This window comes from Euprymna scolopes, chromosome 31 (genome assembly GCF_053919585.1).
Source record: "Euprymna scolopes isolate OS-2025 chromosome 31, ASM5391958v1, whole genome shotgun sequence".
In the NCBI taxonomy this organism is placed as follows: Eukaryota; Metazoa; Mollusca; class Cephalopoda; order Sepiida; family Sepiolidae; genus Euprymna; species Euprymna scolopes.
Window position 1 is genome coordinate 4,155,845 of NC_136512.1, and position 16,070 is coordinate 4,171,914.

The 16,070-nt window shown below is 32.4% G+C and overlaps 1 protein-coding gene and 1 pseudogene across 1 annotated transcript in view; both read left to right on the forward strand.

Annotated features, from left to right (window-relative positions):
- The window catches only part of LOC145255597 (galactose mutarotase-like), a 2,088,268-nt gene that overhangs the window by 1,036,741 nt on the left and 1,035,457 nt on the right, over positions 1-16,070 (forward strand). The gene's annotated exons all lie outside the window — the stretch shown is intronic.
- On the forward strand, positions 151-316 carry LOC145255988 (U2 spliceosomal RNA; annotated as a pseudogene).

The window sequence follows — 16,070 nt, forward strand, 5'->3', positions numbered from 1 at the left end:
AGACCTTGGTCAATGTAGGGGCAACCCTTCATACCAATTGTCACTATCCAGCTCCCCTATTCCCCGGGGAGTTTGTCCTCATTTCCCCTTCACTCCTCACATTAAAAATCGGCCTTGTGCCTAATTTTCTCGGTGGGGAAGCAAATAAATACCCTTTTCTTGGCCTTTTGGCCAAGATCAAAGTGTAGTATTTGTTCTTGCTACATGTTGTACTTCTGTTTGTAACTTTGTGTTATAAAATGGGGGATCACTTTTCTGTATTAATTTAATGTAACTTTACAACCAGTCAGTCTCACAGCCATTCAGGTCATTCTCCGGATCATTCAAGTTGTTTTTGAAGGATTCCAGTTATTTTTTAAGCATTCAAGTCATTCTTAAGGTCATTCAATTCATCCTTAAGTTCGTTAACGTCATTCTAAGTCATTTACTTTTTATTTATTTAAGTCATTTCAGCTCATTTTTCGGTCATTTTAGTTTATCTTTAAGAATTTCATGGCAGTCCTACATTCACGCATTCATTCATTACACGAGAGCACGTAACTAATGGCTATCGGCCTTGTTTTACGTCGCATGGCGGTGGTAATAATCCTTGGGACGTTTTCAGATGTTAAAAAAAAATGTCTTAAAACCGTTAAAGTTTGAATTTGTAATTGCATATATCAACAAGTGCTTAAAAACATGAATTCATATGTTATATGACACACGTGTTGACCAACGCTCACACTGGAACGAACATTCGAGACTTCAACAGCATCTGAAAACATCTTAAGGATTATCACCACCACCATGCGACGTAAAAAAATTAAACCTGGATTTTCCTAATGAAGAATTTGTTATAGTTCGAAATATTGATTTTTTTTTTAAATAAATAAATATATTTATTTAAAAAAAAAAGATGTCACCACTTGTCTTGTCCTTAAAACCGTTTAAAGGTTAATTTCATATTCCATATAACAACAGTGCTAAAAAACAGTGAATCCCTATATTGTCTGATACACGCGTTGATCAACGCTCACACTGGAACGGACATTCAAGACTTCAACAAACGTTCCATGGATCATCACCACCGCCATGCGATGTAAAAAACAAAAATTAATTAAATGAAACATGGATTTTCCTAATAAAGAATTTGTTATGATTCGAAATATCAAGTTTGTTTTAATAAATAAATATGCTTATAAAAAATGTCTGCACTTGTCTTGGTTTTTGTTGTGGTGGCACACATTCATTTGCATATGTGGATAGTAATTACACATAAATAGGAAGACTCAGTTAGTCTGAGTGTGTGTTCACCAGAAGCCACCGAAGGCCGCCGAGAGCAGATATGTTTCTCTAGCAAAGACTCTCTTATTTGACACCATTATGTAAATATCCTGTAAATATATCTTTTCCTAATACACTTCTTATTTTACAGTTTTAAAACCGTTAAAGTTTGAATTTGATATCCCATATAACAACAGTGCGTAAAAAACAGTGAATCTGTATATTGTATATTTGAATGTCAAAATTTGGTTACCTTGATGATCCGATTGGAGATCAGGAAGGAGCAGGTACTAGCATGCTTGCAAGAGTTAACAATGGATGGAGTGAGTACGGTGAACTTTTGACATTATTAGCCAGCAGAGTATTACCGTTGTCGACTAAGCGAAGAGACTATCAAACATGTGTATGCAGTTTTACGATGCATTGAAGTAAAACCTCACCAATAACGGTTGAGGACATGCGTTGCATGAAGAGAAATGATATCAGAATGATACAATGGATGCATAATAGTAGTTTTAAAGAGGGGCTTAGATCTGCTGACCTCAGAGGAAGATTAAGGTTAAGGAAAACACGAGAGAAAGTCATAAAGACGGATGTTCAACAAAAACGTATAATTAAAAACTTAGTTTGGAAGCAAATTTCTTAAAGCCGTCCAACACATGCCAAAATTAAAACTTGATGCTAAACTGAATACGGCAATCATTAGAGTTGGGCAGAAATGTTGTTCACGATTTATTTCTGTGAACAAATTTATAAAATTAGAAAAGTTTGTTCTTGTAAATTGATCTATCAAAGACACTTTTCAAACCATAAAAGTTCAAATTAATCAATATTACAAGAATGTTTACCACAAAATCGCCCTATATTTTTCACATATTATTGACATATTGTTCACATATTTTTCACATATTTTTAACATTTTTTAACATATTTTTAATATTTTAACATATTTTTGATATATTTTTCATATTTTTCACATAATTTAGACATATTTTTGACATATTATTCACAAATTTTTCACATATTTTTAACAATTTTGCATATTTTTTGCATATATTTTGCATTTTAACATTTTTGACATATTCTTCATATTTTCACATAATTTAGACATATTTTTGACATATTCACAGATTTTTCACATATTTTTAACATTTTTGCATATTTTTTGCATTTTAACATATTTTTGACATTCTTCATATTTTTCACATAATTTAGACATTTTTGACATATTTTTACGATATTTTTACCATATTTTTAACAGATTTTTAACAGATTTTTTAACATATTTTTTACATATTTTTGACATTTTTAACATTTATGACATTTTCACATAATTTGGACATATTTTTGACATATTGTTCACATACTTTTCACATAATCTAATTAATGAAACAGTTTTCCGTTAATTTAATCCATGGAAATTTTGGTTTATGCTTGCTGACTTTTGTTGACTCTGGTGAGCTGGGCGTATGTCAACTTTTTATGACAGCAATATGCAAGTTGTGTTGGATAACTGAGTGTATAGAGAGTGTATGTATAAAACAGGTATGTATAAACGAAGGGAGCAAACATGTTATATAGTCATCCATGTAATGTTTGTTGCATGTATGTGTGTCAATTTTTCATGCATATAATAAACAAATATACATACCTTCACCAATAGTTCAACAAACGGACGAACAGCATCTTTGTCTGGTTGCCCAGACAAAAGAAAGACATACCTTTTTGGTCGAAACCACCGCTATATTTTTCCAGACGCGCTTCTGAAAATGTAAGCCATTTTGTACCTCAAAAATTCAGACAACCAAATTATTTTTCAACATTTACATTTATTCTTGTTGCGACTTTTTTTTTGTTCTGGGGGTTGCACGCCATTCCTTTTTTTTACTGTCTTTCCAGCCAAATGCTTCCATAGCTGAACAACTCCCTCCCAGCTGAGAACTTGCCTGTCCGTCTTCTCACTCAAAACTCTGTCTAGCTCTTACTGATTACGCGTATTTCTAAACTATCTTGTTACGTCATTAACATCACATGACCAAAGACACAAATCGGATGATCCACCTTTGTCAAGTATTTTGGTTTATGTTAATATTCTTTTTCACCAAGTAAACATTTTTTGGAATTATTTAACATTTAAATACTTATTTCGCTTTGATAACGTTCTTTTTATTATTCAAACATTATTTTGTTCGTAATAAAAATATTTTTAACCTAAACACTGCGGATCAGCCATGAGCAGGCTAACCGGTATTTTCCGGGATCCAGTAACATAACAAGTCAACTTTGACCATTTTCGCGAGTTGTGTGAATGACAACTGTTCTTGACACTTACAGTAATATGTCCATTTTCACAGGTGTCAACCCACCAGTATCAACATTTTGTTGACACTGATGAGCTACACTCATTATTAAGTGCTTATTTATTTATTTGACTAACGGATTGTGCGTGTGTCAATTATTTTTGACATTGCGTGTATGTCAAATTCTGCTGACTCTGAATTCACGAAGATTGACTTCTGGCGATCACGCACGTGTCATCTTCCTGGCGTTGATAGAATTAAAACTGTTTTACAAACACAAGTTTGTAATTAAATTGAGGAACGTAATTCAAATTAAAAACTAAATTATTTCATCACAGTGCAATGAATTTCCTGTAATTACTAAGTTTAATAACGACATCTTTTTCACCCCAAATAAATAGAAATCTTTACTTTTATATAAAACGCACTTTGTCTGGATGTGTGTCTGGGATGTGTGAACTAGGACTTGAAAACGGCTGGGCCGATTTTTTTTTGTATAATTTCACACAAATAGAGTCAATTAAATAAATAAGCACACAAATGTATTTTATGTGACTGGGTGCGTCAAAATAATCGAAAAAAATCCGATTAAAAAAGGCAGACTCCGATTTTGAATAAAGTCAACACTCTCATACAGCCTAACATCACAAGTGCACTTCAGAAGTTTTATCACCTCCGCATGCAAATAGGTCCGGCGTATAAAATCAACAGTAGGTTCTTTGATATGACAGGGGCGCATTCGAAATGAATGTTTCCGTTTAGAACACAATTGTGCAATGACACTTTTGTATGTTAAGTATAATTCAACCAATTATATATTATTATATAAAATCTCTATATAAATAAAATGAACTCATTTTTTCGCGTCGGATTTTGACCTTAATAGGATTAAAAATCAAGATATTTCATGCAAATATAATATGCACAAACGGCAGAACAATATCTGAGGTGTGTTATAGGCTTATTATTTCTCAAATTCCTCGATAATCTTAGATTTCTATACTTTTTCTGCTGAGAAGTCACGGCCAAAATCGGTTAAGATCAATGGAAGTGGTAAAATATTTTCTCTCTAATAAATTCCTCCTCCCCCTGCCACCACTTAACACCGTTTGGGGATCGTTCACAAAGAACAGTTGAGAAGAGAACACCGGTTTGGCTTCGTAGTTCTTTCATGTGAAGTTATTTAAAATCACTAAACTAAGCTGCAGTGCTCTGTGGCGTAGTGGTTAGCGTGCTGGACAATTCACATTATATTTTCACGTTCGCGCCGACCTACCGTAGTCGTTTTTTTTTTCCTAAACAACTGGAATGGACTTTTCTTGGTGGCCGAACTGTTAACGTTGCAGATGTTTTTTTTTTTTTTTTTGTTTTTTTTCATACTTTATTTTCCTACTTTTACTCATGACTCCGGGTTTGATTCTTCCTACTTACCTATCATAACATTTTTTAAAACTCCCCCCCCCCGTCCCGGAAACAAACACTCGGGCAACGCCGGGTACCCCCGCTAGTAGTTTAATAAAATTAACTAGGCGCTTTATAGTGTAATGTAGACTCCAATATATTGTGGATTATCTCACTGAGGGGGAGGGGGCATGTGAAGCTTCCTGCCGGATCATCACGAATTGATTGAATTTTTAAACCTCTTCCTGGTTAAACACTTTTTTTAGTGCTTATCTTTTATGTACGTTGGAATTTTAAAAACAATGTTTCTAGTAATTTATTTAGTAGGAAAAATGTATTTCACTTGAAATGCTAAACGATAACATTTTTTTCTTCATTTCATTATAATTTGAACATTCTTTGCATTCAGCAGCTTTAGCAGTTTTCTTTTTTTGCGTGACCCAGCCTAAAATGTTTGAATTGATATATATATATATATATATATATATATATATATATATATATATATATATATATAGTAAGTTATGAAATGTATATGGCGATTAAGCTACACTGAATATTCCGCGTTTCATCCACTCTAGGATTCTTCAGGCTTATGCGTGAATTCTGTGGTTGTTTGTCGTTTTTATATGCGCATCTTCCATTGAAATTTTAGGGTACTAGAAAGCTGATTGGCTAACTAAAATTTCAACAGAAGATGCGCATATAAAAACGACAAACAACCACAGAATTCGCGCATAAGCCTGAAGAATCCTAGATTGGATGAAATGCGGAATATTCAGTGTAGCTTAATCGCCATATACATTTTATAACTTACTAACTAGCTCTACCTACGTATTGAGCACTTTTGAAGTAAATACTTTTACGCATAAATCTATACTTTCGTATATTAATTTTATGTGAGTAAATTAAGTAGTTATATATATATATATATATATATATATATATATATATATATATATATATATATATATATATATATATATATTGGGGAACCACCCTCCAAATGGACTAATCCATCGTCCATATAATCTTTACGCATGACGGTCCCAAAAGTGATCTAATTCCAGAGCGACTCTCGCATGCTCGGTGAACTACTTACACTGTTCGTTTGTAACCTTTCTGATTTTCATGTTTAAACTGTTCTCCGTTGTTTTGTTCTTCTTTGTGGCTACTTGCGAGCCATAACAACAATATATATATATATATATATATATATATATATATATATATATATATATATATATATATATTACAGTTTTATTAATACATATTTGTAGTTGCATTAATAAAATATTCTTCACCTGCTTCAGTTTGTGTCTTTCCGTTACCTCTGCATTGTACTGCCTTCTACATATTACATAAATAAATACATACTATACAATGCTTCAAGCAAACTACATTCACCTCATATATATATATATATATATATATATATATATATATATATATATATATATATATATAATATGAGGGGCCTTCATTAAGTTTCCAGACCTTTTCGTAGGTACACTTTTACAAATATGAAACTCTAGTCCCCATCGAAGTAATCTCCTCTGGCTGCAATGTACTTGTTGTATAGTTCCAACAACTTCTAGAAAGTTCCATGAAAGTGAGCATGTCAATGACCCTAGTCACAGCCTCTTTCATCTCCTCAGTTGTCTCATAACGATAACCTGTAAGGTTTTAGGGCATAACGAAAAGTCACAGGGAGCAAAGTCTAGTCTATAGGGAGGGTGAGGAACTCTCTTGATGCCCATCTTGGTCAAATAGTCTGTAACAAGGATAGAGTTGTGGACTGCACACTTGGGACAAACTTTGCACGAATCTTCTGCATCTTCAGGTCCTCACGAATATTTGTGTGTGCCGTTTTCACACTGACATCAAACTACAATTATTGTCTCTATAGACACGCGACAATCTTTATTCATGAAATTCTTTATTTGGCCAATCAATTTTAGTGTTCTGACTTTCTTATTCCTCCCACACCTCTCATCATCCCCCACAGACTTTCTGCCTTTCTTGAATCTCTTATGCCACTCAAAAACTGATGTTCGATTCAAGTAAAATGGTCCAAAAGCAGTCTGAAGCATAACATACAAAAATGTTATTTCAAACTAAAGCATGACAGACTAACGAAAATGATATTTTAAATAAGCATGACAGACCAATGAGAATACTATTTCAAACTTAAGCATGTAAAACTAATGAAAGCGCGGAATAATCAACTCAATTCAGCATTCAATTAAAAAAAAAGACTAAAAATAGTTTTCTAATTCAGAGGATGGAAATTTTGTGTAACTTCCAATGGACTAAAACAAATTGGTCAATTTTTAGTTTCTCGTCAACATAATTCGCATCAATTGTTTTTTTCTGCATAATTATTTGAAACAATATCAGTGAAAGAAACGTTTAATTTATATCCACGAGAAAATAATTGTTTGAAGTCGCCATTTGTTTGTCCGATCCTCAATCCAAAGCACAAATTAAATTACAAATTATCTCAACAGGTATAAATTGCTACACTTTATTTTTCTCGGTATTAGTTGAAATTACAATCACTGCAAAAACTTTATAAGTTTGAAACAAATTAAAACTTTGAAAAAATAATTTCTATTACTGTTTCTATTAGACTTGCAGCATGGTCCCTATTTTGAAGCATCTTTAAAAAGAACCAAGAATCACACTAACATTCAATATGAATTGGGGTAAAAAAAAAAAAATGGAAAAAAAACAGAAAAAAACCCAGAACCCCCCCCCCAAAAAAAAACAGAAAAAAAACAAACAAACATAAGTCATTGTTTAAACCAACCATTCTCAACCTTTCATTCATCATTTATCTTGTAATGTCGCAGTTATAAATAAACAAAGGGAGGAAATAAATAAAAATCCGGGTTGGAATTTTTTCTTTTTTAACATTTTTTTAACATTTTAACTTTTTTAACATTTCTCTCTGTCTCAATACCCGTATAAAAAACTCCCTGTCCATTTCATCTGGCAAGCGTTTCTCTTTCTTCCGATCGTACACTGGCCACCGCCAGCCCATTTTTGCCTTCACTTTTCACATCCATTTCCTTTGGCGTCGACTTTTTTTTCTCACCATATGGTGTCCTTTTTTCTTTTTCTTCAGACACAAGTCTGAGAATACTAATTTGCATACGCGTTCAAACGTTGCTCCTGCTGCTAATACAATAGCTTTCCATCCATCCTTCGACTGCTGCTGATATTCTCATATGAGCTCTCTTATAATCCCTCGGCTTTATATATTTCTACATTTTTTAAAAATAGGAGTCACCACTTATCAAGGCCCCGGGGGCCACTCGAGGATAAGGGTTAATGGGTATACATAAGTAAATAGGATTATAGCGTAGTAATAATAAGTAGTGGAAATTTTGTAAATTGGATTACTTAGGTAGATGGTTCATCAAAAATTTGTTTACATTGGACTTGAAGACAACCATATTGTAGTCAGCTGGAAAGCAGGGAAACGGAAGAGAGTTCCACAGGAGAGCAGTTCTAAGAAAGAAGCTTTGTTCATGGAATCTACGTTTAGGTTTAGACGCAGATAAAGAGTGGGGGAAATTATTGATAGTGGTTTCAGATAGACGAGTGTTTTTCGTGAAAGTTTTGCGATCTCCTTAAGTAATCCAATTTACCAAATTTCCACCACTAACGATTACTACATTTTCCCAATCGACCACTGTACTCACTAACCCTTATACTTGAGTGGCTTTCGGACCTTGATAAGTAGTGACACCTTTGTAAAAAAAAAAAGGATGAAAGCAAATACCAACGATGCAAAGAAGGAAAGCGTGTTAGTAATTATAGTTAGTTGAGTTTTAGCGTTCATAAAATAACCTTGCAATTCAATCATTACCGATTAATGTAATTTTGCCATTTTCTAACATTTTTTAACTTCTCGCCCAAAAAATGTCATACGTGTCCTTCTCCTTTATACCATAAAAATATCTTTATTTATGTTTTCTTACAAAAAAATTACGATTGTAATTTTCTAAATTCACACCCATATAATTATCTCCCCCTGATGATTGCTATTACTTGAATAAATTCATAACGAATTATCTCCCCTGATGATCATTTTTTTTTTTTTGCTTGAATACATTTATCATTTCTGTTGAATTTAATAGGGGGAGTGGAGGAGTTATAAATGTATTTTTAGATACTTTTGAAAAAGTTCAATGTTTGCAAATTTATACAATTCAGCGAAAAAAAAAAAAACTGCGTCTAATCATGCAATTCTTCAGGCAGTTCAGTTCTTTTTGTGACTTTTAACAAATATCATTGTTGGCCGAAGAGTCACCAATTTTCCGTCGAACTTTGATGATAGAACATGGCATCCTAATTTACTTGCGTCACCGAGCATTTTGAATGGCTGACATTAGGATGCAGTTATGGAATAATAATACGAAGCTATTTCGGGTTTAGTAGCATTTTATCCTGTTTTTCTTTTTTTTTTTTTTTGCTTAGTTTTGTCTTCTGAGTTCCATTCATGCAATTATTTATTTTACCTGTGGCACTAGACGATGAAGGAGAAAAATACATGCAAAAAGGTTGGAGGAAAAGAAGAAGAAGGAGAAGGAGGAGGAGGAGAAGGAGGAGATTGGAGAAGAAGAAGGTGGAGAAGAAAAAATAGGAGCGGAAGAAGGGGAACAAGAACAAGAATATTGGTGATGACTAAGAGTAAATAAAAAATGTTGAAGAAGAAAACAACAAAGAAAACGAAGAAGAAAATTAAAAGCGATTGAAGACAAAGAACAAAAGAAAAAAAGAAAAAAAAGAAAGTTTGAGAAAATTTTAGAAGAAAAAGTAGAAAAGGTAAAAAGATTTAAACGATCAGAAAATTTCTGAAGAATTGCGAATTATAATTATCGTAATAACAAGTGATGAAGATTACGATGGAAGAGAAAAAAGAAGACGGAAAAGAAGAAGGAGAATAAGATTGAAGAAGAAGAAGAAACAGAAGGAGGAAGAGGAGAAGATTGAAGAAGAAGAAGAAAAAGGCGAAGAAGAAAAAGACTTAAGAAGATCAACAACAACAATAAGATTAAGACAAAGAATAATAAGAAAAAGATCAGAGGAGAAGAAAAACAACAGCAGCAAAGAAAACGAAGATTAAGGACGAAAAAGAAGATAAATAATAAAAAAAAGACCATAGAAGAAAAGAAATAAAAAGAAAAAGAATTAAAAAGAAAGTTTGAGAAGATTTTAGAAGAAAAAGGAAAAAAGGAAAAGATTTAAACGTAAGAATATTTTAGAAGAATAATATTTTATTCGCGGAAATCACGAATCCTAGCAACCAAATAACAATTAACACAACTATTAATAAATGCAAACATTTATTTAAAGAAATAACTCTAAGTGATTAACAAACATAATTACAAATAAAACATGAGTTATCTCCTCTTGCGATCAGTTCTACTTGAATAAACGTAAACAACCATTAATCACGACTATTTTGGATTTGGGGGAACTAATCAGTGTGCTTTTAGGTATTAGCAAACAGAAAGTGTTAAATAAAGAATTATGTAATTGTCTGTATTTTTGAGATGAGGTGTTTTCATTGATTGAGATTGTCGGACTGACTTGTTATTGTCACAACGTTTCGGCCGTTTGTTAGGAGTCTCGACCCCAAACCTTTATTATTATTACGGGGGTACCGTGTTCGGACTCCAGCTAGGCTTTGGGACATAGTTGCTGATTCTCTGTTTTCAATGTTACTTTTTCACTGCCTTCGTTCAGGATTGAACTCAGCACCTTTGGGTAACTGTAAACTTTGATACAACGTCTAGGACCACTCGGCCATATGTCACAATATAGTTTTAACGAATCATCATTATACTAGATCAAACATACCCATTTCTGTGTCTCGATACATCTTCTATCATTATATGTGATCAGTTTTCTATAATAGTCAACCATATATATATATGTGACCAGACACACACACAGACGTTCAGCTTTATATTATAGACATATATATGACTACTTCATTTAATCACATAAATTTTTATATAAAAGTATACTTTTATGTGTAAACTTTAAGTATTTACTTCAACAGTGCTCAATACATAGGTAAAGCTGGGTAGTAAGTTATAAAATATATATGGCAATTAAGCTACACAGAAACATGGAATGCGGAATATTCTGTGTAGCTTAATTGCCATATATATTTTTATAACTTACTATATATATATATATATATATATATATATTTCGTTATTTATCATTCCAAAAATCTAGAAAATCCAGAACAATCCAGAACAATCCAGAAAATACAAAGTTGAACTTCCCAAAGGAATAATAGTATCTAAAATATTATAACTAATTATAAAATTATTATTATAAAATTATAATTAATAAGTTATAATTATTAAGTTATAATTATTTCTAATACAAAATGTTATGGATATCTTTACAGATTATAACGAAAATCACAATAGAAAGAAATAAAAAGCTAAAAATCAAAATTAAATAACAGTTCTCTTCCAAAAACAGACATAGCTTATTCAAACGCGAATAATAACTTATATTTCACAAATCAATACAAGAAAACACGCACACACTCAAACGCCCCCCACACACACATACGAACACACGTACACAGACGCACTTATGAGACCAAGTAGCTAAGCACCTTGACACAAGTAAGAAGAAAAAAAATAGAAAGAAAGGAAAACCAACAAGACATATACCACAACCCCAATTTCCCACTCAATGACCCTGGACTGGCCCCAGCGAAACAATGAGATAAAACACACTAGAGTTTGAAACTGCTTAGAGATTCATAGCATTTTTTTTTTACTCCTTTGAAAAACGTTTATCGTCAACATGGCTTTCCCAAAACATATACTTTAACAGAATTTTTGAAGAGGGCATTTAAAAAGACACAACAAGATCGTCCGAAACGCGTTAAAATTGTTTCAAAAAGTTATCTCAAAAAATTATTTCTTTAATTTTTTGAATGAAAATATCAAATAATGGAATAAGTATATAAAAAAAACACAATTATTGGTGACCCACTCATTTAAATATGCATTTTCCTCTCGTTCAAATCTCTTAACCCTTTTCACATAATGTTATAAATAATATACTACAAAACCAAAAGTTAAAAATACCTGAGTCGTAGATAACGAAACACGTGTCAGTGAATAATTATATTAAAAAAAAAACAATATATATGCCGCTCCCCATTTGGGGGTACCAAATTAGTAAAAGGGAAAATTATTCCCAACTCACATTTAGGTAAAAAATGCACTTTCATATAAATAATTGAATTCGTTCAAAAAGTATCACAAAAGAAAAACAAATAAATAACGTATATATATATATATAAGATTGTTGAATTTTTTTTTCTTTTTTAGCAATTAATTTATTTTCTTTTTTATTTCGCTCCCTGAGTGTTAAGAAATGAATCGTTTGCCCTTTGTTTATATTTTTCCTAGCCCAGATTTTTAGGACGTTTTTTACATTTTATTTTATTTAAATATTATATATTAATTATTAACTAATAATTACTACGTGCATAAAAATAAGTCATCTATATACATGCATGTTTCAGAGTTTATTCCTCATCAGTATAGCTAGACTTTTATTGACAAGGATCGAACCTACAACGGCTCGATATGTAGTCTGGTGTGTTACCACGGGACTACCGGACGTTTTGCCAATTTTAGGCACGATTTTTATCGCTTATAAATCTAAGATTATTGAATTTTTTTATTTATTTATTTAATAAAATAATTAATAATTAATATTTAAATAATTATTAATTAATAAAATACTTAATAATTAATATCTAAATAATTATTAATTAATAAAATAATTATTAATTAATAAAATAATTAATAATTAATATTTAAATAATATATATATACGTATATATATATATATATATATATATATATATATATATATATATATATATATATAGATAGATAGATAGATAGATATACCACCTTTTTTGCAGGTTTATAAGTTCCAAATCTCAGTGACTATTGATCAGAATTAAAAAAATGAAGGCTCATTGGAAAGGTAATGATGTGAATTGTCTGGTGGACTATGTGAGATTTGCACTTAAGGTCGCACATTAAGGAGATCGTGTATCATCCAGAGCCTATTTTGGGCACTTTTTTTTACAGCCATAAAATGCTTTGGTAAGTGCAGTATCTTTCCACCTAAAAAAATCCTTTAAAATGACAACTATTAAAGGTTTTCGGGGGTGCTGAAAACGAAAATATCGTTTAAAATTCCATCACTGTTCTTTATTAATTTAATGTAAAATTTGCACTTACTTTATGTCCACTTTTTTGAGGGAGTCGTTTTTTTTTCCAATATTTTAAAGTCATTTGTTTTCCTAGTTTTGTATATGAATTACAAAATATCGGATATTTCCACAAAACCTCTGTCCTTGATGGAGGGGAGACTAAAACTTGCTATGGTTTCAAATGATCTGAAATAACAGTCCGGGGTGACTTGATTCCAAATATTTTTTCATATGTTATATCTCCCCTCTTCTAGAAATAGTGTACGATTATGAATATCTCCTGTATCAAATAATCCTTATACACTGTGAAATTTAATTTATGTATGAAAACTAAAGAGGGGAGATATAATATATGAAAAATATTTGGTATCAAGTCTCCCCTTGCTGTTATTTCAGATCATTTGAAACCACAGCAGCAAGTTTTAGTTTCCCCTCCATGAAGGCCAGAGGTTTTGAGGAAATATATATATATATAGAGAGAGAGAGAGAGATATAAATTCCCGTTCACATACACCTTACAGGATAAAGCTAGAACCCAGAATTAGATAGAATCGCGCAATTGCATCGACAACGGACAACGCCAGACCCAAAGTGGGTTTCGATGTACTGCATCTCATCAGTGACGTGCTCCGACATAGGCGCGAACCCAGGTCGTCGCACTCATGAAGTGTGCAATACTGACGACCTAACCATATGGGCCAGGGCGCAATCTATTGGCTATGCCTCGATTTTTTTTAAATTCTTATATTTTTATCCAGTTCTACATTCTACGATGTAACAAGCAACGCGTCCTATACAACTAAGATAGTTACTGCTGGTATACAGGCGGTAGATATCACATCTACAAAAATTAACTGAAATTAGTCGACTCCCCAGACACGATTACGGAACAACCTTATTTGTTGAGGGACATCACGTCCCTACGAAGGATGACCCGCCCTTTCTATATATATTAGACATTAAGATCTCCTCTTAATGTCTAATATATATATATATATATATATATATATATATATATATATATATATATATATATATATGTTTTATTTTACTTCAGTCAGAGTTCTCAGAAATCAAGGGGCCCACAACCTGGGGCTAACACTTGAAGTCTATATGAGATACATAGATATTCGAATGTTCCATTTAAGTTTTTTATCTCTCAAACACTGAGTTAGTAAAGAAACTGAAAACATAATTTTTCCTCTCCCCAATTAACCATTTTTATATGTTGTAGTATATTTTTTGTTTCAGTCTCTTGGTCTTAATGGATTCCAGGACAAGAATTTATCTAGTCTGGTGAAGTATCCAGCTTCGTGTTATTACTTGAGGTAACATCACTTGGAGAAGGTGCACGATTCCTCGTAAAGGCTAATGTGGGTTAGCCATAGAAAGGAGATCTTATTTGGGCTGCGAATACTATGTGATTTTGAATATTTGGTCAGGGTTTATTTCTAAGAAAAGTATTCTCATACCAGGTTATTATGACAAACCCTGTACAGAGAAACCTTAGGATTGTGTCCAGCAGGCATTCAAGTTCTTAAGTGATTGGACTGACCCCAAAGCATGGAACCTGGAGACATTTGACCTATTGAACGGTGAGAACAAGAGATTGAACTTTTGTAATATCCGAAAAATTGATTGACAAGGGAAAAGTGATTTTAAATGACTAAAAGGACGAAGAGAAAGATGAAAAAAAGGGGAAAAAATGTTCTTTTTTTCAAAAAAATTCATTGGAAGCGAATAATTCTGTATTGAAGAAACTATTTTTGCAGTAAGAGCAAAATTCCGTTGAAAAGCAAATATTTATATGAAAAAGGTGAATTTAGTGTAGCAAGTCGTCCATCTTTTTTATTTATTTTTTTGTTAGTTCTCATGATTCATGACTTGAGAGAATTGAAAATTGAATTGCGGGAATTGTTACCAAAAGTGGTTCTATCAAGAGTCAAGATCATTTTTTTTTCTTTCTTTTTTTCCTCCTCTATTTACCCCGAAAGCGAAGCGTCTCTGAATACGCTGCCAAAATCGGCCACTCGAATAGCTGATATCTCGAGCAGGAATGTTTTTTTTTTTATATTCTCACACAGTTTTTCAATAACATTTATTTACGGCTTCACTCCCTTGTTTCGTTTTCTCTTTCGGTCACAAACTATTTTTCCGAAGTCTTGTATCCTATTATCCACTAAAACAATTCTGTTGAATATTCAGCTGCCATTTTTTTTTTTTTTGTTTTGTCACGTGATCTTTGTGTTAACGGTTCTGCATTTTTTAAAGAAGAGTATTAATCATTCATATTATCTGAGTTCTTCGGACTACTGTTCTCATCTTGGGTGTTCTTCAGTGTATCTCGTCGAACTCGGGAATCTTTTTATTGTGCTCAGAAATCTTTAACATTAGAAAGAGCATGGTTGGACTGCTTGTAACAAAATGAATCTGGAAATTCAAAATTCAAGTCTTCCGCACACTTATTGAGCCAATCTTACTCTATGGATCTAAAACTTGGAGTTTTTCATCAAAACAACAGCGTCGTTTGGATGGAGGTTACACACTTCTCTTGAGAAGAGTGCTCAATCTCTCATGGCGAAATCATGCAACTTTAAAAAATAATATATGGAGACTTACCAAGAGTATCAACCTCAGTTTGTAAAAGACGTGTTCAGTTTGCTGGCCATCGTGCACGTGCCACAGATGAACTTGTTTCATCATTTGTACTGTGGAGACACCCATCATCATTTGTACTGTGGAGACACCCATCATCATTTGTACTGTGGAGACACCCATCATCTTATAATCGATCACGTAAATTAAGTTTTCCAGATAGGGTT